Source organism: Trachurus trachurus, assembly GCF_905171665.1.
Source record: "Trachurus trachurus genome assembly, chromosome: 24".
Lineage (NCBI taxonomy): Eukaryota > Metazoa > Chordata > Actinopteri > Carangiformes > Carangidae > Trachurus > Trachurus trachurus.
In genome coordinates, this window is record NC_139910.1 from 28,801,415 (window position 1) to 28,825,371 (window position 23,957).

At 43.3% G+C, this 23,957-nt stretch overlaps 1 protein-coding gene across 1 annotated transcript in view; it reads left to right on the forward strand.

Moving 5' to 3' along the window:
• enah (ENAH actin regulator) overlaps positions 1 to 23,957 on the forward strand; it is a 126,280-nt gene that overhangs the window by 41,652 nt on the left and 60,671 nt on the right. The gene's annotated exons all lie outside the window — the stretch shown is intronic.

A 23,957-nucleotide genomic window follows, 5' to 3' on the forward strand; every position in this document is an offset into this window, starting at 1 on the left:
GACCATTCAAAGTGAACTCTATCCACCGCCATTATATGAAAATCCGTTGCCAGCTCCCACCAAGAAACCACATTCAACATCAGGGAAACCTTAAAACAAAGCCCAGATACCATATACAAAGATACCGTATGTCCACATCTTCTCCAATGAGGCCAATGAAAATCAAACAGTCAGCAGCAGGAAAACAAAACTACTTTCCTGCTATTAATAATAATAATACATTTTATTTGGAGGCGCCTTTCAAGTCACCCAAGGTCACCTTACAAAATTATTATTAACAGCAACAGACTCATGGCAAGAAATGCACTCATTTGCTTTTTATTACATCAGTTGCATCTGCAGACATCAGCATCTACTGTAGATCCCACTTCAGCAGCGCTGGAGCAAGTCAAGCCCAACCCAGATTTAAGTGCCTCATCATTTTTGCATCAGGGGGTGTAACCAATCATCATCTATATGTCTGGCAACATACCTAGAACATCCTGATATCCTGCAGAAGAGCAGAGCTGTACCAGGACAGCACAAGGCTGTGGCTTTTACATCAAAGACTCAGGATTTACATGTATTTAATAACTGAGCATCAGCGTGAAGCTGTTGTTGCAGAATGGACCTGTAACAGCGCAGGTTTCATGGGTCCTCTGTGTTTGCAGGAGGAACAGATTGACTTCTGGGTAAGAAACATTGAGGGACAGGAGGCTTTAGTGCACACGGTGGAAGAAAAAAAAAAAACTTCAGGAGCAAAACGTCTGTCAACAAAAAAAATGTTTGTGAGAGAACAAGAGTTACTAATGGGCTCGAGCAGAAACAATGATTAGAGTTAATTCGCCACCCAGAGAGAGGGCCGCGGTTACTCCTCCAATTCAACGGCCTTGACTTCTCTTAATCAAAACTTCCATTTGGAGCTGACAGTCTGAAGGCGCAGCAGGCAGCTAATGATAGACGGCTGCTGGTAACAGTGTCGTCTAATAGGATGATGTATTTTTAGCATCGGGGGAGCATGATCGGTACTTAAATCTGGCAATTATAAATCATTATTCTAAAACCTGTAATTGAGCAAAGGTCTAAAGCATAAAAGGGAACAACTATGTGATGAGAGGCTGATTCACTATTCAGGTCACACAAATACACACACAAACACACACACACACACACACACACACACACACACACACACACACACACACACACACACACACACACACACACACACACACACACACACACACACACACACACACACACACACACACACACGTGAATGTTCAAGCCCAGTCTAGTTGTGCCACAAAATATATTACCAGGCTGTTCTGTCAGTGGTTCACCATGACCTTGGTTGTGTTGAACACACACTCATTATATTACGTAGCTCAGTCCTCTCTGGCTGTATGCATCTACATTAGCCCGCCTGCTGTGAGGGCTGAGGGGGGGGGGCACTAGTCAACACTAATCTTTACCTACCACATTTTGAGGCTGAACTTGCAGCTGGTTCCCTCCATTTTCCTGCTTTTTTTTCTATTATCCTTTCTGGATTTTAATCCAAACAAAGACACAGCAGAGGTTTTAATTGCAGCCTGTTTTGTATGTGCGTGATTCCAGATGCAGCTGCTGCTGCTGCTGCTGTGTATGACCCACTGTGACCTCCTCTCCTCCTCTCTGCTATGCTCTCCTCTCTCTCTCTCTATTGTGCCGTCTCCTCCTCCTCTCTCTAAACCAAGACTCTCACCGCACTCTAATCCCATCCACTAATTAACCTCAGGATGATGCCTTTCATTATACTAATGGTCCTGAAGTGTTTGTGTGTGTGTGTGTGTGTGTGTGTGTGTGTGTGTGTGTGTGTGTGTGTGTGTGTGTGTGTGTGTGTGTGTGTGTGTGTGTGTGTGTGTGTGTGTGTGTGTGAGTGGGGGCAAATCAAACAGACAGACAGAGTTGAGCAACAGAAGCTTTGACATGATGAAAGTAGAATGTCTCTCAGTGCAGGGTTTTTAATAATTGTTCTGTCATGCAGTGATGCAGTGACATGTGCTGGTCAGTCTGTCTCATTGCTGATGGCACCAGCAGAATGTCACTAAACCTTGTTCAAAAAAGGTCATTGCACTTATTGTTCAGCTAAAAAAAAAAAAAGAATATACATGAATCATGTGCAATGTGCTTCTGTAAACGCAGCACAAAGAAGTCACATTATTTAAGATAAGGCTGATTGTTTTATATATAAATATTAAATATCACAGTATTTGCATAATCTGCAATATTTTTTTCTTTACAATTTTACAACAAAGTTTTATTTTTTGAGCATTTAAATCTATTTATTATATTCTAATTAATTCTATTTATTAATCTATTTATTTTCCATACACTGTTCCCTGCTTCAGAATCTGACAGTCAGATTCTGTGTCACTGATAACAGGAGGCATCACTTATACCTGAAAGATAGAATGCAATTATCTCCACATGTTATAATATTGTATGTTGTGATATTTGGTCTTGACTTTATGGAGATACAGATAACTAAAGTTTTTGTATTGGTTCAGTTTCATGGATTTCATGAGTGTTATAAGCCTTAAGACATAAGACAGTGTTATAAGACATAAGACAGCTCTTCTCAATATTGGTACTGACAGACATTGCAGTGTTTGTGGTGGCCCTGTGCACAGCAACACATACTGCAGCTCTGCTCGTGACACACTGACTATATGTCTACCTCCTACAACCCCCTATGTCAAATACCCCAAACTGTCCCTTTAAAGTTAACGAACCTGAGGGCAGAAGTTAGTGAGAGCTCCCTCCTCAGAGACTGCACATTGTTGTAACACCACAACAGCAGGCTTCTCTTTCTGGTGTAGTTCTTGGTTCAGTATTTATAACAATAATAATCCAGTCTGTTTGTGCCTGACCTGGATCTACACTAGCCTCGTAAAGCAGCCGCTCCAGGAAATGCAATTCATTTCATTTCTGAGGGAGAGTCTGGCCTCATCCCCACTGTAAGCGTTTGGCCTGAAACCCTCAGAAGGCCGAGCCAATCAGCGTCGCCGCTGTGATTGACAGAGCACGTTGGCCAATCAGGGACCGACTGGTGCAAAGCCCCGTCACTACACCAACTTGCTGATTGGCTGAATGGGGTTGTCTGTCAACGCTACTACTCCCGCCCAGCTCCCGCCCACCCCAAACGCTTGCAGGGGGAATGAGGCCAGACTCTCCATGGAAATGAAATGAAATGCATTTCCGGGAGAGGCTGGTTTACGAGGCTAGATCTACATATGAGAGACAGTATGTAGGTTCAGAGTAAGAGGGACCGGCCTCGGAGGAAGAGTCTCACTAGTGAAGGCTCCGCTCCCTCATTGTCTCTCTTCATTTTCTCCGTCTTTGTCCCCTCGTCTCTCCTCGCCACCATTTCCATATTTTACCTGACTTGATCTCTCCCAGCTCCTTCTGTCTGTCACCGTCTTACTCTTCCTCGCCTCGCTCCCTCCCTCCCTCCCTTTCTTTCTCTCTCACAGAAGGGTTTCCCCTTTCACCCCACTGTTTTGCTAATATATTTGTGTCCTGACAGCTGCTCTCCATGGCGCCTGTTCCAGTCCAAGTCACCCCCCATCACTCACTCAGTGGGTGTTAAAACCTTCCCACATGAGAGAGCTTCTTTTAGACCTCTGTGTGTTGTGGTGTGGTCGTATGAGCTGTGTGAACGATGGAGAGGAAGCTTTTAATGATCATTTGGCTCAATGCCACTATCACTATGTATGAATGTAGCTGGGAGCTGTCATCTGTTTGACTTGTTTTGTGACTCTCAGACCATCGCATGGACGTGAAGCGCTGATTGTACGTAAGAATAAAAGACAAAGTAAAACAAAACAATACAATACAATACAGATGAACAGATTTGATGAACATATAGGATGGAACTGAAAGACAATACCATGCTGTGAAGAATCAGGGACAGGCAGTACAGTGCTACTACTACTACTAACAAAGATAATAATAATAATAATAATAATAATAATAATAATAATAATAATAATAATAATAATAATAATAATAATAATAATAATAATAATAATAATAATAATAATAGTAACAAAAAAAACAATAATATTGATTGACATAGCGAGTAATAGAAATAATAGTGTGATGAGATGTTTCATGTGTGAGTGAGGAGAAAACAAGCAAGAAAACAGGCCCTGATCACTGCTCAATAATCAATACAGACATAAATCAGAGCTCGTTCAGACCCCGGCCGGTCAGTACAGACAAATGGAACAAGACAAACTTTCAAGTGAGGATAATTTATGCAGCTTCTTTTACATTTAGAGTAGTTTTCATTTTACAGGCCTGGTCCTGTTCTTTGCTCTCGGCGATTTCTCTTTCTCTCATCCCGGACCTGAGAGCTGAAGTTTAAACATTTATTAGACTTGAAAAGAGAAGAAGGCTGCTGTTAGAGAGGGTGGAAATAGTGCAGAAAATAGAGTAATAAAAAAAGGGAAATCCTCAAGGCACCGCATATGGTTCCATCTGATCCATGGAGCTAACAAATCCTCCAAATTAAAAGAGAAACCCTCGTTTATCTGCGCCCTCTAGAATAATACAGAAGTGTCTTCTGATCTGACACCAGTATGAGAGCTGATGCCTTTAAACTCCTCTCCTCTACTCTCTCTCTCTCTCTCTCTCTCTCTGTTGAAAACAACCTTTCAGCTTGTATCTGGCGGCCTTTGGCTTTACTTGTTTTCATTAGTTTGCTGTGTATAATCCAGGAGGACGGAGTGAAGACGGTGATGGCCTTAGATCTGGGTAGAGACTTTTTAGGTCCCACCCACAAAGTCACCTTGTGATTGGTTAATTCACCTGCCACTGTCTGAACGAAAACATTTAGCCGTGTATGCTTTAGGCCGTCGGTTTCAATAACGAGCTAGCTAAAAATGTCCTATATTATCTAGAGACAAAATAAAGGAAATCTGATTGGAAACCTTCCTATTGATAGTTTTGGACAATAGCTCTGTAATTGCTGAAGCAAACTTGATTAAAAATGAATATGAAATTTGAATTTGAGGAGATTAAATATAACAATTTAAGAAGCTGATATGTTTGGCCCTCTCTGACCCCGACCTCACTGTCTGACACTTCTGTCAGCAGAGCAGCAGCATTTCTCTCATCCATTTTTTTTTGGTATCTTAGAGCAGTGGTTCCCAACCTGGGGGGCGCCAAAGATCCAGGGGGGGTCGCGAAGCCCTCTTGATTTTAAGGGGTTTAATAATTTTAATGTAATTAAAATGTTAAATAAATGAGTAGGCTAAGCATTTAATTCATATATGTGACAAAATCAACTAAATTCAAGGGCCACATTAAACATGTATTTGTGTATTTAAATAGATAAACAAATACATTATAGGCCTATGTAACGGTTGTGTATTGTCTCTGGCCTATGCACATCCGTTAACTTGTTTCTTGTGTGTGTTGTTTCTATCCTGCGTTGTGTTCTTGGGGGTGAGGGAAAGATGGACACAGGACTCAGGCTGCTGATCCACCGGACATTTATTCAACAGGCAATGGTGGCATCTGTATGAGAATCAAATGAAAGTGCATCTGTGACATGCGGTCTTGAGCTAGCTCACAGCAGGCCCCTGCTCTCAGTGGGGTCATCACCGACCCAGCTAACTATAAAGTTCACAATTATATTTAATAAAATACTGAAATAAAATGAAATAAAAAAAATATATTAAAATGTTCCTTGTTGAGTTGTATCTGTACATGAACATAAATTCAACCAACAATCAACCAAGTCAATGGAAAAATGAAACCAGTAAACAGTGAAATACATCAGTATCCATACCTGTATGAGAATCAAATGAAAGTGCATCTGTGACATGCGGTCTTGAGCTAGCTCACAGCAGGCCCCTGTTAGCAGCACACACATACACACACATGAAGAAAACAACGAAAAATAAACACTTGTGCCTGCAGTAGTTTTACAATGGCATAGCTGCGAAATTCACCTAGCAACACACACCACAACCGTTCACACTCTTCATTTATCATCCATACATGTATATTATTACGTTTTTAATACCTTTCAACCCAAAACAAAATGTAAACATGACGAGAGAAATGAACACATACCTGCTCTCAGTGGGGTCATCACCGACTGAGAGCGGAGCAGTTCGCGGGTCAAGCAGACGACGAACTCTTAAAGAGACAGTACTGATTTAACGTCTCTGCAGACCAAACTACAAAATAAAGGTGAAAACAAATAAAATGGTTCCTTTCAAAATAAAATCAGGGTTTTGGTGAGATTTCAAAAGATAAAATTAAAGTACATTTCAACCTGGTTACATTCACCCCTCCTGAAATTCAACAACATCCTGATTGTAGATGTCTGTTCAGGAATGCAAAGATGTCTAACACTGACACAAACTGGCACAAGTGAAAAGAAGGACCTAGTCCTCATTAACAACTCAGGAGTTACCTTACATATAAGGATCAGGAAAGAAAGAGGGTGATCAAATCTCAAAATTCCCTTAGTTAAATGTGACGCCTGATACGCCACATAACACTTGGCCCACAAAATTGTCTATAGACACTTGCACATTCAAAACTTAACCCTCAAAAGTGGAGTCTGAACCATAGACTCTATCAGTCTGTTCACAGATTTCACCAATCTCCCTGCACGTGTTCTAACATGACCATCAGCCCCTGTGTGTGTGCATGGGTCAGTGTGAACTGAGACACTTGCATCTGTTGATGGTAGCATGTCTGTGGGGGGTGCAAGTGAGATGGATGGGTTCTCAGCAATGGCATCGACAGGGCTAGACACTGGACCAGCCTGGTCCTGCTCTTCTGAATCAGCCGATTCAGGCTCAGGTGTATCAGCAGAGAGTGAAAGATCAGATCCTCCTCCATCCTGCGCATCGTCGTCCTCAGCCAGTGCTCCCAACAGTGAAGTTATACCATCACCATCCTCTGCCTGATCGGATTCCTCGCTGATGAATGACAGATCAGTGGCGCAGGTGTCCTCACCTGTATCCATCCCAGAGAGAGGCAGGAAGTTGACCTCCAGCAAAAGGTTCCTGTGTACCACTTTTGTACGTCCAGCCACATCCTGTATCTTGTAGACGTGAATGTCCGGATTCACTCCAACAACTGTGTACACTCCATCCTCCCATTTGTCGGCCAATTTCCTCTTCCCACGTTCAGTCTTGTTTGCCACCAAGACACGATCTCCCACAGACAAGTAAGCGCCCTTCACACGCTTGTTGTATTGCTGAGTTTGATGTCGCTGCTCGACAGAAGAATGTCTCTGAGCAATCTCCATGGCGCTTTTCAGACAGGAGAGCAAAGAAGTCACATATGAGTCATAGTCGACAACGTCAGAGTCGCTCAGAACAGGCCCGAACATGAGATCCACAGGCAGGCGAGGGACACGCCCAAACATCAAAAAGAAGGGGGCGTAACCTGTAGTCTCATGGACAGTGGCGTTGTACGCAAATGTGAGGGTCTGGATCTGTTGTGGCCACCGATGTTTTTCTTTGAGGGGAAGGGTACGGAGCATGTTACCCAGAGTGCGATTGAATCGCTCTGTCCCGCCATTACCCATAGGGTGATAGGCTGTTGTGTGAGATTTGGCGACACCAGCCAACTGGAGGAGCTCTGCGATCAACTTGCTCTCAAAATTGGTGCCCTGATCAGAATGTAGTCGCACAGGAAAGCCGTACACACAGAACACGTTATCCCAGAGCTTTCTGGCGACCTGCTGCGCTGTTTGGTTGGTACAAGGAAAAGCATGGGCGAGTTTGGTAAAGTGGTCGGTGACCACTAGGACATCGACTGACCGCTGCCTGCTGTCCTCCGCCGACCAAAAATCTATGCACACCAGCTCCATTGGTGCTGAGCTCTTGATGCTTTCCAATGGCGCACGAGCAGCAGGTTCGGGCGACTTCCCAACCACACACCTCTGACAACACTTGACGTAAGCTCTCACATCCCTCTCCATGGTGGGCCAGTAAAAACGCTGCCTAGCGAGTGAGAGAGTCCGGTCCTGACCCTGATGACCAGCCAGGTCATGGACGCCGGACAAAGCTTTGTTCAACAGGCTCTCAGGCAACACGTACTGGAATCTTTTCTGTTTGGACACGTGGTCCTTCATGACTCTGTACAGGACACCATCACGGACTACAAATTTGTCCCATTGCCTCAACAACCTGAGCACTTTGGAATTAGCGCCATGCTTTTCACGTCTTGACGGTCGCCTCTTGGCAGCAACAAAAGACACAACCTTAGAAATGTTGGAGTCCTGCTCTTGACTCAACTGCAGCTCTTGGGCAGAAAACATGGGCAAAGTTTCTGGACCAGCTGGTAGCTGTTGGACATGCTGGACCAAACAGAGTGCCCTGGACTCAGCCGCGTCAATCCAGTCACAGTGAGCCTGGCAAAGAGCCTGGATTTCATTTGCATCACAGACTGACTTGGGGAACGAGTGACCTTTGGACCTGCAGGATTGAGACAGACAGCTGGCCCTGAAAACATCCTCCACAGACTCCCCTTCGACAGCATTGGCCTCCTGAACCAAGGTGGAATATGGCTCTTTCAGTAGTCTCTGACTGATAGACTTGGCGAATGGGTCGCGGCTCAGAGCATCAGCCACCACGTTCTTCTTTCCAGGTAGATGTTTGAGGTCAAAGGAGTAGGATGCAAGCTTAGACACCCAGCGGATCTCACAGGCGTCAAGTTTCGGCTTCGTCAGCAGGTATGTAAGCGGATTATTATCCGTCCAAATGGTGAAGCTACGGCCTTTCAGCCAGTGGCTGAATTTTTCGCAAACACTCCACTTCAAAGCCATAAACTCCAATCTGTGCGCTGGATATCTTCGCTGTGACGCGCTCAGTGTCTTGCTCGCAAAAGCCACGGGTCTGGCTTTAGACTCCCCTTGAGGCACTTGAGATAGAACCGCCCCAAGTCCGTCCAATGACGCGTCAACTGACAAAATGAAAGGTTCGTTAAAGTCTGGATGAGCAAGCACAACACACTGCAACAACATGGTCTTCAACTGCTCAAAAGCGTCTTGACATTCTACTGACCAATCAGCGGAGGTAAGTTTACGATAAGTGCCCTGAGACTTCCTGTCTTTTGCAAACTTTCCTTTTCTTTTCTGTCCAGCTGTCAGAGCAAACAGTGGCTTTGCAATAGCTGAACAATGTGGGATGAAATGCTGGTAGTAGAATACCATACCAAGGAAAGATCTGATTCTTCGGACAGAGGGTGTACACTCATCAACCTCCATGAGATCCTGTACAGTCATCTTGGTGATGACTTCCACCTTGGCGGGATCGACTGACACACCCTCACCATTGATGACATGGCCGAGGAAACCAACTTGCTTCTTCAGGAAATGGCATTTTTTAGGAGCCAATTTCAAATTATTCTCCCGCAACCTCTGAAACACTAGCCGGAGTCTGGACAAGGCCTCATCCTCTGACGGCGCAAAAACAAGGAGATCGTCGAGGTAACACAACAGCTTTGAAAAGTTCATGTCCCCAAAGATCCCAATCATCATCCTCATGAAGGACGCGGGACTGTTACACAATCCCTGGGGCATGCGATTGTATTCATGCAGCCCCAGAGGAGTTGTGAAAGCTGTGTACTTCTTGTCGTCCTCGTGAAGCGGGATGTTAAAGAAGCCCGAAGTGAGGTCCATTGTGCTAAAGAGACAGTTGCCTCCAAGAGCGGCCAGACAATCGGACTGGTGCGGTAAAGGGTGAGCGTCTTTCAAAGTTCTGGCGTTCAGCCACCTGAAGTCGGTGCAAATCCGCACCCCACCGTCTTTCTTCCACACCATCACCAGAGGCGAAGCATATTCACTTGAGGATTTCCTAATGATACCCTTCTCCTCCATCTCAGTAAGAACTTGCCTCAGCTTCTGATAATGCGCAGGAGGAACTCTTCGGTACGGCAGGCGAAAAGGACGGTCGTCCGTGAGACGAATGCGGTGCACGTACCCACTGACTTCACCACAGTCCAAAGAATGTCTCGAGAAAATGTCCTGATATTCAGATATCAACTGTGTGAGCTGAGACTTACAGGCAGCACTGACCTGACAAAAGTCTACATCGATGTCACTCAGGCCCAACTCCAACAAACTTTTGTCCAAGTGAACGGCAGGAGGGACACAGGATGAGCTGCCAGAATGCTGCGTGTCTGCGCCAGAAGCTGGCGTCTCTGCATCTGACTGCAGCTTCTCAGAAGCAGCTTGCATGCCCTGGAAAACATCCAAATCTTCAATTGCCACACAAGAAAACACATCAGCCAATTTACAGTTTCTTTTCAGTGTGACTGCTTTTTCAGACGGGTTCACAACAGTCATAGGTACCCATCTATCACCCCAAAGAGGCGAGACGAGACGACCCACCAAAACACCTCGTGGCATGGACTTGGAGCTGGTCGGCTCTACAACAACCGTGCTGCCTGGAGACATAGGTGAGTTTGCAGGGAGTCTGCCCCAAACCAAATGTTCATGTCTCGGCAGGAGTGTTACTGCTTGGGTGAGTTTAACAGTGCCTATTTTGTCAGGAACTTCACGCCCTTTCCATGACTCAACATTGGTGAACATAGACAAGAACTGCTCAACATCAGGATCAGGCTGATATCCATGTCTGGATGCAATGTCCCAATAGTCGCTGTCGCTCTTCATGACATGAATGATGTGCTTGATGACATTTGAACCCAAGATGAGGTCGTCACTCTGGCCAGGGACCACCAAGGTAGGTACAACACAATGAACACCATAAATCTTCATTTCTAACTCATGAAAACCCTCAGGTTGAGTTTGCAGACCTCCACAGCCAATCAAAACAACATTCTCTTCAGGGTACTGTCTCTCAGGCAAAACACCGGCAGAGCTGAGTTTCTCCACAGCGGGCTCACTGACGCTACACGCCATAGACCCAGAGTCCAACATACCTTTAAGCTCCACGCTGTTGTTGACGAGGACAGGAGCATAGAACAGCTCACTGAAGGCTTGAATTTTCTGAGAGGCTTGAATGACAATCTTGGTCCCTTTTGGAGCCTTTGCACAGCTGTTCTCATATAGCCAAGCAGGATCAGATGTGTCAGAGAGGGATTCAGTCAAATCACCCACACCGCCCCCCTCCAGGTGCAGGCGCTCTAGTTTAACTGCTGGTTCTGCCCACCAGCGCTGCTGTCGGGCTGGAAGCGGCGCTGGCTAGCCTGCTGTGGACAGTCCTTCTTCCAATGACCAGGAGACAAACACTTCAGGCACCTGTTCTCCTTCCTGCAGTGAGACAATGTAGAATGATTAGAAGCCCCACAAACTCTACACACCCTCTGGAGAGCGTGAGGTGCTGTGGCTCGAGAGCGAAAGTCTGTAGCAGGCACTTGTGTCTGTTGTGTGACTAGCCGATCTAACAAAGTCACCAAGCTCTTCATGCAGTCATTATTAACACAAGATGCAGCTGAGGGTACTGAAAGTGGCACAGACTGCATAGTAACATTAGGGACAGGTGCATTGTCAACCTTAGAAACTTGACACTGGGAATGGACTTTGTGTTCTACTGTACTTGGTCTAGTTGGTCTTATGACAGCAGCTCGAGTCTTCTTCTCCTGCATGTGTTCATCCAGTCTCTCTTGGATCTCACAAGCTGACCATTTCTCTGCAGACTTGTACTTGAAAACACTGGCAAGAGATTGGTCTGGGCAGTGTTTGATAAACATCATGCTAACTTCATGGCTTGGGTCATCAATGTTACGGCCTTGCCTTCTCAAACATTCATCTGCCACATCCACAGTTTTATTTAGCCTGATCCAATACTCCATGGCATCTTCACCTGGTGCAGGTAGTGTGTTATAAAAATCTGCCAGTGGCATGTTGGAGTATGTCAATTCGCTAAAGTGTTGTTTCAAAATGTCAAAAATCATGTGTGGGTCTGTAGTATGGTTGATAGAGGTGTTATTACGCAGCTTTATCCTCACTACATCCCCTGCCTTGCCCATAAGCCTCGCTAGAATTTCTTGTGATTGCTCATGAACAGGAATATGTCTTTTCTTTAAGTACAGAGTCATCAAATTTTCCCACTCATGAACAGTGAATCTGTCTGAGCCATCGCCCCTAAATATAGGAGGCTCCTTTGCATCTGACTGCATGACAAACTTGACATTAGATTGTGACATGTCTGAGGATTTGTCAGGAGTGTCTGTACTAATTGTGTTCCTGTCGTGCTGTAGCTGAGCTGCAATGGACTCACCTAGCTTTGCAGCTAACTGTGTGATGAGTGAGCCCAAGTCTGGGTCCTGCTCGACATGGCTTGGCCTGGCACGATCTACATATTGTGTTGAGGTAAGTTGTGGCATGTCTAGTGCACTGACTCTGTGCCCTGGTGTCCTGGTCTCTGAAGGCTGCCTGGCTAACCCCCTCCCCACACCAAACCGGAACTCAAAAGAGTCACGCCCAACATCATCACTTTCCCCCTCAACAAAAAATGTCTCACCGCCCTCTGCCATGGTACTTTCACTTCATACACACAAACAAAAAAAATATCTGGTAAAGATATTAAATCAGTCAGAGTGGTTAAATCAAAATAGCAGAAAAAAACAGATAACCACATCAATCAACAGTTTCAAAACAATAAATCAACCTCTAGGCGCTGTTATGTTGACACAGGCCATTTTCCACATCTTTCTTTCTTATCTTTTTTTTTTTTTTTTTTTGTCCTTTAATTTTTTTCTGTCTCAGAATCTTAGTCCATGTAAATCCAAAAGAAACTGTCCGCTGGGCATAGTCCGTGGAAATACCTGAGTACCATGAAAGGTGAGTGACTGCAGCTTCCCTCGGTGGACGAGCTGACGTCGAACTTCTGACCAATCCTTGAAAGGTCACGGCACCATTGTAACGGTTGTGTATTGTCTCTGGCCTATGCACATCCGTTAACTTGTTTCTTGTGTGTGTTGTTTCTATCCTGCGTTGTGTTCTTGGGGGTGAGGGAAAGATGGACACAGGACTCAGGCTGCTGATCCACCGGACATTTATTCAACAGGCAATGGTGGCATCTGTATGAGAATCAAATGAAAGTGCATCTGTGACATGCGGTCTTGAGCTAGCTCACAGCAGGCCCCTGCTCTCAGTGGGGTCATCACCGACCCAGCTAACTATAAAGTTCACAATTATATTTAATAAAATACTGAAATAAAATGAAATAAAAAAAATATATTAAAATGTTCCTTGTTGAGTTGTATCTGTACATGAACATAAATTCAACCAACAATCAACCAAGTCAATGGAAAAATGAAACCAGTAAACAGTTAAATACATCAGTATCCATACCTGTATGAGAATCAAATGAAAGTGCATCTGTGACATGCGGTCTTGAGCTAGCTCACAGCAGGCCCCTGTTAGCAGCACACACATACACACACATGAAGAAAACAACGAAAAATAAACACTTGTGCCTGCAGTAGTTTTACAATGGCATAGCTGCGAAATTCACCTAGCAACACACACCACAACCGTTCACACTCTTCATTTATCATCCATACATGTATATTATTACGTTTTTAATACCTTTCAACCCAAAACAAAATGTAAACATGACGAGAGAAATGAACACATACCTGCTCTCAGTGGGGTCATCACCGACTGAGAGCGGAGCAGTTCGCGGGTCAAGCAGACGACGAACTCTTAAAGAGACAGTACTGATTTAACGTCTCTGCAGACCAAACTACAAAATAAAGGTGAAAACAAATAAAATGGTTCCTTTCAAAATAAAATCAGGGTTTTGGTGAGATTTCAAAAGATAAAATTAAAGTACATTTCAACCTGGTTACACCTATATCAATAGATGATTGAATATCAACAGTTTTAAAACATTAAATGCATAATATACAGCAGGGCAATATCAGTCACAACAAATACTACTGATAATAGTATTTTGGGTTACAGACGTTAATACATTTATAATTGATCAAAAAGCTAAGCTAGCAGGGGGGGTCACCAAAGTTTTCAATGGTAAAAATATGGGTCCCTTAAGAAAAAGGTTGGGAACCACTGTCTTAGAGGATACATTGAGTAACACTTGGTTAAAGTTAAAGAGCTTTTACAGTCATGCTTCAGAAATAACAATGCGTGTGCGAGTGTAAAGAACATACAGTACAGTATACTTTCTAAATCCACCACTGTTGATGACAGTCTACGGTTCAGTGTCTGCTCAGGGACAGAGCTTTGATCCCCAGCTCCTTGACACTGAACCCCGGATGGCTCCTGATGCTTTGAATGTGTGTATGAATATATTTGTGTGTGTGTGTGTGTGTGTGTGTGTGTGTGTGTGTGTGTGTGTGTGTGTGTGTGTGTGTGTGTGTGTGTGTGTGTGTGTGTGTGTGTGTGTGTGTGTGTGTGTGTGTGTGTGTGAGAGTGGGAGGGTGTAAAGTGCTTTAAGGAGTCAATAGACTAGAAAAGTGTGATATTAATGCAGTCCATTTACCACCTACTGTAGCAGTGAATCATACCTATGACCTTTGCCCTCAGTGACCTGTTAGTCTCTATGTGATCTTGCTCCACTGTGCTGGATCTAGTGAAGAAGTGGCCAACCACATGTTGGGTCATTGTGTAGATAAAAGTGATTTTCTCCGTAATGTCTCTTCTAATCTGAAACAGCTTTGATGTCCGTCTTTGAAGATCGGTCTGACCCAGATAGAATGATTATTTCAACTAATCAAAGGCTTTCTGAATAAAAGGTGAGGTTTCCACATCAGCATGTTGACCGTGATGGCCACTAAAGTCATGAAACGTGGGATCTCAAGGTCAGTGGTTAAGGTCAGGGTTTGGTCTTGATCCGTGGTCAAACTGTAGTCTGCATTTGAGGCTTTCAGTGGAAATCTGTAAACTGTAGAATCAACAAATAGTCAGCATATGAGGTGTTGAGGAAACATCTGTGACACACACAGAGACACACATGCAGAGTGTGTAGGACCACCACTGCACACCAGTGTCCTCATCTGGTCTGACATCACTGAAACCAGCTGGATCCTCTCTTCACTGCTATGTGCCGAGTCACAAGGCCAGCAGCCTGCTTCTCTGATCAAGGCAAAGTGACGTCGCTCCAAAGCTGTGAGCTCACACACACACACACACACACACACACACACACACACACACACACACACACACACACACACACACACACACACACACACACACACACACACACACACGACAAGTAGAGATTCAGCCACACACACTTTGTTTATCTACGTTCCTCTTTTCTCCTAAAAAGGCTAAAGCGTAGCCGGGTGGAAGGCCGGGATTAGGAGAGGGAGGAATGGGTCACCAGTGGCCGGGCGTCTGTCTGTGTTGTGGTCTGGATCTGGACGGTAATCCGCTCCGGTCAGGGCAGGGAGGGAGGGAGGGAGAGAGAGAGAGAGGGAGAGAGAGAGAGGAAGTGAATGACAGAGAGTCACAGTCATAGAGGTGGAATGAGCTGTAGAAAGTGGAGTGGAGGTGGAGAGGGTGGAGAGGTGATCTGAAACATGATAGATTTGTATTTGATAAAAACAACAAAACAAACTATAGCCTTGTTGAATGAAAGATTAGAAACACGGTCCTGGTCCTGGTCCTGGTCCTGGTCCTGGTCCTGGTCCTGGTCCTGGTCCTGGTCCTGCTAACCTGTATCAATGTTCTGGACGTGTGTACGTGTGAGCAGCTTTTTAAAAACACTTTGTGTTGAAAGGATTGCAGGAAGAATGTGACCAGCAGCTTGTTTGTCTATGTGCCATCGACCAGTTGACCTCTCCAATAATTACTGCTGCCTCTTACAAAGTGGTTTCTGCTGTATGTAAAATGTAAATTCCACTAGAAATAACTACTCATGAGACATCTAGCCTTTAAAAATGCCAACAGTCCAAATGTTTCTTTATATTCAAAGCAATTTAAAGGGATAGTTCAACATTTTGGCAAATTGGCCCATTGCCATAATCCCTATAGTCATAGCAGTAGGTTCGTTACCTTTAATTGTCAGTGCAAGCTATTTTTAGAACGGCGGAGCAGAGCCGCGAGCTGCTCAGAGCTACGCTATGGAGGCTAATGGGATTTCTTGGTTTCCCTCATCAAACTCATCAAATACACAATCCAACAACTCCACAACGCTCTGGTGGACAAGTTGTGACCTGCACATTCACCACGCTATGAGATAATAACACAACGTTACCACACAGAGTTGTTTAAGGGGGGAATACAGAGTCTGCTTGCTGAAAAACTGTCCCTGAACGCAACGCGCATCAGCTGTTTTGCATGAATTTCCCTCTAAAACAACTCTGTCTGATAACGTTGTGTTATGTGTTACGTGGTGAATGTGCAGGTCACAACTTGTCCACCAGAGCGTTGTGGAGTCGTTGGATTGTGTATTTGATGAGTTTGATGAGGGAAACCAAGAAATCCCATGAGCCGCTCCGCCGTTCTAAAAATAGCTTGCACCGACAATTAAAGGTAATGAACCTACTGCTATGACTATAGTGATTATGGCAATGGGCCAATTTGCCAAAATGTTGAACTATCCCTTTAATTAAGGTGCAAATCTTGCATAGTTCCTCTTTAAACAGCTTCTGAGTGAGTAATTGTAATGGTTCAGTGACTTGGAGAATGGAGGCTCTCTGCCTTCCAGCGTCTCCGACAGTCTGGTGTCCCACATGGACTGCTTTACGGCACACGCCCAGAAATCCATGATCTCTTGTTAACGATTCGGTAGACAACGCTCCATGGATTGCCTTTTCACTGGCTTCATTGAAAACAAATGCACAGGGCGGGAGGGAGGGAGGAGGGTTAGAGGTGAGTTTTTACGACAATGATATGCACTCTGGAACTGTGGGGGGAGCTGCTGCTGCGTAGAGAAAGAAAAAAGTGACCAAAGCAGAGAAAAAAGACCAGACTTGCATAGTTCCCCTTTACAACTTAAAGGGACAGCGAGGAGTTTTGGAAAAGCGAAGCGTTTCCACACTACATTTATGAGCCTCCGCACCGTGAAATTCTTTGACCGGCGCAAGACAGACTCATGTTTTCATTCATCAAGAATTAAAGTCAGAGGTTGGAAGACGATCACATACCGTCGTAGTTCCCACCATAAACGGAGATTCGGCTGCGATATTCTCATGACTCGCCACAAAACCGAAAGTAAAGAACCGCTGGTCGGCTCGCCCAGCATCTCCACCACCACTAATAATAACAAAATAACCATAGAGACAAAACCATAGATTTATCGAAAATGGGCCCATTAACAAGTGTGGGTAACGTAGATTCATCCACATTAATGTGAGACTTTTTTATAACCAAATAGAAACTCCTCGTTGTCCCTTTAAAAGATACTATAAATCATTATTTGCTCTCTTATAACAGTTGCCTCTTTTGTTTTTTTGTGAAGCACATTGGGACTTTGCTCCTGTGTGTGACTTCCTTTTTGAAGTAGGCTATAGTACTGTAGAAGTAGAAGGAAGTTGAACTAGCACCTAAGCACTGAAGTCAAACACTGTGCTTGAGCTGATCTATTTGCTTATTTTCCAACAAACAGACGTTAACAGAGCTGATAATTTATGATAATATGAATCCTTGGCAGGCTCCTGCCAGAGGAGTGTGTCTGTTTGTCTGGATGTCCAGACTTACACTCGTCTCCATGGAGACATGTGAAAAGTTGCTAACTGAGCATCATGGTGAGCCTCTGTGGAGAGGAGGGGGCTGAAACCTGAGAGAGAGAGCTGCTAGGTGCAGGAAGGTAAAGCCCATAGAAACAGTCTGCATTCCCCCACCAGAATGAGTTTGTTTTTTCAGGTCATGAGGGCGAAGACACGGTGTCAACATTTAGGGCTAAGACGGCTCCCCTGACCGTGCACCGCATCAGTCTGGCATGTGTTTACGCTTTCGGATTGTGGACTGCGTGCCAAATGTAGGCTGGCACAGTGGCAGACTACACACGGCAGCACAGCTGGACAGCAGCAGACTGAGACTCGGAGAGTGAAAGAAGAAGGAGTCGTTGTGAGAAAAAAGCTTATAAAGACAGGGACAAGGAATTTCAACAAATAATAGAGGGAAAAAAGTAAGGATAAGTCAAAAATAGATAAAATAGAGGTCCACCATCTTTCTTGTATATTTTCTGAGTGTGGAGCCGTGGAGCCCTGAGGGCCCCGTCACAGACATGCCTGCTGCAGCCAGAGTTCAACGCTTCTCCCAGGACAAACAGAGAATCAGCCGTGCTCAAATCATCCTCAGGAGTGAGTAGTCAACCTGACAGCGCTGCAGGAGGGTGGACGCTTGTGTGTGTGTGTGCATTGACACTCTGACATGTATGTGTTTCCTTAAGGCAAGGCTTTGCACAGGGGATCTGCTTTAGTCTTTGATGGTGAGTGACAGGACAAAGTGAGATGCAGGTGTGTTTGAAACAACCATCACTTGAGCTGAAGGAAAGTTATTGAAGTGTGTTATTGAACAGGAAATGCAGAATATTCTCTGCTTCTTGCTGTGTAACTGCAATCTGCTGCTTAAATTTCAGACAAAATAAGCAAATTGAAGACAACATCATATAAACTGTGCATTTACTCTCAACACAACTCTCCCAAGTCCCAACAGTGATCAAAAAATACCTTTACTGATGCTCAGGGGGCAGGATTTGTCTAATCCAATTAAACAGTTTTTAAATTTAGTTTATATTCTGTATTTTCTTTAAATTGACAGGATTAAAATTAAGTGCATGAACTAAACTATCTAGAAACTGTACAAGTAAAAATTTAAATTGTGAGTTTCAAAGTTGGTGAGGGGCGAAACGTGGATTCAGTGAAAATCACAGATTGATTTATTTCACCACTGCTTCCCTATACAAGTAATTATATACGTGAAAAAGCCATGAGTTCGAGTCAGTATGTGTTCAAACGTTTAATAATTCTGTCCCATGAGCCTCAGACATATTGTAGCCGCGAGCGAGGTCTCCTCTGAGACGTCCTGATTGGCTACGCAGCCCATCTGTGATTTCATTGGTTAAGCTGTGCTCTAGTTGTCATGGAACAACAGTATGAAGGAAGGCTGGAGGGAGGCCTGACCGCAGTTGCCATGGTCCCCTGAGCTTTAAGGAGAAGTTTCATGTTATATGTGAGCCACAGCACCACTATGTTTTAGTGTGTGTGTGTGTGTGTAGTGTGTAAAGTGCTGCACTTGCACATGGATTAAAACAACAAAACTACAGCACTAATTGACTGAGTTGGGCTTTTAAAAATCCGCTGAATAAACAAAACAGAGGGAAAGCTGCAAACAGAAAATCAGAATGTAGACGGGTCAGGGTGCATTAGGAAGTGTGCATGTAGCCTATATATATATATATATATATATATATATATGTATATATATATATATATATATATATATATATATATATATACTGTATATATATATATATATATATATATATATATATATATACAGTATATATATATATATATATATATATATATATATATATATATATACAGTATATATATATATATATATATATATATATATATATATATATATATATATATATATATATATATATATATATATATATAATAGCACTAGTGGAACATGTCTAGCACCGGCTTGGCTCCACATCCTTGAATAGCTTCCTGCACCTCCGTTTTTTTTTTTTTTTCAAAGATGTGTGGTGTTGTGCTGGTTGACAGCTGCTCCCTGACAGGTCAAAGCACCAGTACTACAACACTAGAATGAACACAATGAAAAGTAAAAAACAACAACAACAAACAGATACATGCCCTATAGAACAACATTGATACAGATCACACAGATCTCTTTGTTTTAGAGTAACATCACATATAAATATAAAATTATCTGATATTGACCGTTAAGTAATTTAATTAAATTTGCTTTAATTCTGCTGCGTTCAGGGCCACCACAACTTTTCCGAAAGGAAGAACACACAACAGCCAAGACCCAGAGAATATCCATTGTTACCACATGTCATTGCTAATGTATTTAAATCCTTCAGCCTCTGGTTAATAATCCACCACATACTGTCAAATACTCTAATTTACCATTTCTCTCCCACAAATCACTTTCCTGTCTTTCATCAGTATAGAATAGTAGGCAAGGCAAGGCAATTTTATTTGTATAGCCTGTTTTTACCACAGTTTGTCTCAAAGGGCTTTACATGGCATCATAACAACATCCTCTGTCCTTAGACCCTCACATCCACTGAGGAAAAACTCCATGGAAAACCCTTTTAACAGGGAAAACCAGGAGAAACCTCAGTACTTGGTACTCTGGTTTCTGGTGTAATATGTAACTGATAATCAGAAAAACGAGTTATCATGTGCATCAGTAGAAGCTCATCAGCTTCAGCGTTTTGTGTTATGTTGTTTCATTATGTACCAGAGGCACTTTGTCCTCAGTCAGACTGGGACATCCTTCCTGTAAATGAGCTCAGAGACTTCTGATCACTTGTTTACAAGCTGGAAGTGACTTTCTCCAATATTTCCATAATTGGAGTAAAATGATTAATAAACTATTATGAGCCAAGACATCTTGTGGGCAGAGACGGATAGTTGCATGTTAAGTAACAACACCGAACGATGCTCCAATCCCCGAGGTTCGTATATCCCTGTGTATTAAAGCTTCTCCAGCTCAAAGGAGTCATAAGAAAACCAACATGCCGGACGCTGTGCCCCTTACCATAATTATGTATTTGTGGAGATCATCGTGATGAAAGCTCTGACAGATTAAATATAAAACTGACTGGCTCAGTTCTGACCATGAATTATTCACCGACATCACACTCCCGTCCTCCCCAAATGATCGACTGTTGTCTCTTGTAATTTACGGAAAACCAAAATGAGCCTCCTCACAATTTATTGAGCGCTAACTGCTAGTTATGAAGGATGTGAGATGCAGTTGACTGGAGAAGCTGATGAGGCACATTTCCCCCTCACTTCGTCTACTTTAAAGATGGAGATGGTATCCATCCATCACAGTAATGACTACTGATCATTCATGGCTCTGAACGTCACCATGTTGACAGGTGTGACCTCATCACCAGAGGGTCTCTAGTCTTTAGTTGCCATCAGCCTGGTGAGCTGGTGAGTCACACAGTGATGTCAAATCCATGCAGAGTGTTGCTTTTGTGTGTCTAAAAGATACTTCTGGCTGAAGTGGAGGTAGCATTTAATGTGAAGCCTTCAACACTGACAACTCTTACTTGATTCTACAGAGTCCACAGTTAGGAAACTAGAAAGTAGTAAAATACATAGTTGACTGAAATGTCTCATCTGAAGATGGAAAAAAAACCTCTTGTGTACAGTAAATTAGAAATGTTGTCCAGGAAGTATAGGCACACTTTGTCTAGTTCACTAAACCATGAACACAAGAAGAAGTCTGGAACAAAGTTCTGTGGACTACTGAAACAAAAATGTAACTCCTGTATATGACTAACAAAAAATGTTTATGTCTGTGTATCCCAAGATGGCAAATTTGGGAAAATGCCTTTAAAACAATAGAAAAGAGAACAACCATTTGAGTAGTGATGCTGTAAAAACACAGTTTCAGTGTCAACATCATGTAACTTCAGCAATGGCTGAAACAAGCAGATACAGAATAGATACAGTACCATCAGACAGTGTGGGATGAGATTCATTTTACAGCTTAAAGGGAAAAACCTTATCATAGAAATGTGTTGCGCACCTTATGGCTGAAGCCTGTTAACTTCATGGCCCCCATGACACCATTGTTCATAACTGGAGCTTTGAGTTGTCTCGTGTTTCTAAGAATCCAGAAGAGCTTCTGTTGATGTTCCTTTGGGTTGGCCGTCGCTTTTGACCCAGTTCCTGTTTGTCTCGCGTTCACGATGGAGAAGACGTCATTCGGTTTCTGTGAACTCTGGCCCCCCGCCTCCTCCATGCTACCCCTGTGACTACCCCAGCTAATGATCTCCTTAACCATTCAAGGCCGTCCGCAAGGGCCAACCCACTTGTTGCCGGGCAGATCTGAAACTATAATAAGTGTGTGTTTGCAGGTTGTGTCACTCTGACATGCGATCTCTCCTGTCTCAGGATCGTCCCTGCCGTGTGTGGCTCAGATATCCTGACAGGGGTTTGGGTGGGAGTCAGATGAGCTGCAGTCAGGGGGGCGAGGGAGGTCTGGTGCTGAGGTATAGATGTCGTTATCCTACTGCCCTTCTAGACATCCTGACTCCCCTCAGCCCCAAAATAATCCCCCAACATGTAGGTCACAGTGAAGGTGGTGGGAATGGTCACGAAAGCAGATAGAAAAGAGAAACTAGGTTCCATTGCTAATTAGTAAATAGATTATTAAACTTTGATCAAAACAGGGGTCCCATATTGAGTGTCTCTAAGGAATTTTCAAAGATTGTTCTAAAATGAGTGCAATCAGGGTAAAAGATGAACTAAGAGGCTGTCGGTATTCACCCTCAATTCACTTGCTTGGATCTTTAGAATTTGGGGAGAATATTTTATAAGATATCTTCTGAAACAGTTTGAGTTTGATCAGATTGCTTCAGGACATTGGAGGTTTGCTTTGTGGGATTGAAAAGAAATGAATTCTCCGCATGTTCTTTACAAGATGAAACTTAGGGACATAAAACCGTTGAGTCCTTGAAAAATCCACAAAAAAGATCCTGAAAGTCATTAGAAGTCATTTAATGTGACAGCAGTGAGTTTATCCATACATACCATAACCTCATTCATCAAATAAAATGTAAAGGCTCTGTCATGGGGAGGCTGAACAGAGGTGAAGGCTGCTGACAGAGAGGTAGAGACAAAATAACAATTGATGAAGAGGGTTGGATCGGGATAGAGAATGTGAAGTAGGTCGCTTCGTGCCAAAGAGCCCATTTTCATTGGCCATCTAACATAATGGCTATTGATGGAGCATCTAATAAGACCTCAAAGAACCATTTCACCTTCTTCTGCTGGAAAACACTGATGTCAGCAAGAGGCAGGAAAGAAAAGCAAAGCTGCAGAACAGCCTCCAGGCGTCGTCCCAACTCTGGAACAAAAGCTTTTTGGTTTCCTAATAGATTCTCTTCATTCTGCATAAATGCAAACTGAAGAACAGTCAGTGGTTTGAAACTAGAAATCTCTTCTCTACCCCTGTCCTCTATCAAGGTGTATGTTCATCAGCAGATTCTGAGAAGAAAAATCAGTCCAAACAGGCCCAAACATCTTCATAGGGATGTGTTTAGTCCTATTTTTAGGAGCAGGAGTTGAAGTGTTTTATCAACTTTAATTTCTCCCATCACAGTCAATATTTAGAAGAGCTACAGAGGAGCTTGAATTGCTGCCAGGAGACTGTGTTCAGGCAGTTTTAGGAAAGCTTAATGACAATCAGCTCATTAAAAGACTGCAGACTGCCTAAGGGTGAATCATTTTAGGGGCTTGTGCGACCTTGTGCAGGTACAGAGACAGAGATTTATAAACAGCTGTGCTGTTATAAAACAGTGAGGTGAAAAGTGAAGTAATAAACCAAACTTTGATCTTAAATCACTCCATTCAATGAAGTTCCTCAGTGAGAGTATACTGAAACCTGGATCTGGATGCAGATTGTTTTCTGTTTTTTGTTTTTTAACATTTTTGCTGGCTGTTAATACCTAATGCTTTATGCAATGATGCGATTATGTGACATCGTAATCAACACTGTAAAATGATATAGGTTTTATGGCTGATGCAATCATTTCACACAGCTGAGTCAATTTATAATAGCTATTCTATCATCTATTGTTCAGTCATAAGTGGCTCAGAAAGAAAATAAGATGATAGATGATATGAGTTGATGTTCATGCATTAGTAGGGGGCCTAGTTTTGATCTGCTCCTGTCTGCTGGATTCCTTAAAAGTACAAAACTCAACACTTCCAGTACAGTACAGTAAGTGTTTCAAATTAAAAACCCTCTAGTGAATGTGGATAAAAGCTCATCATCTCCTACAGTACTT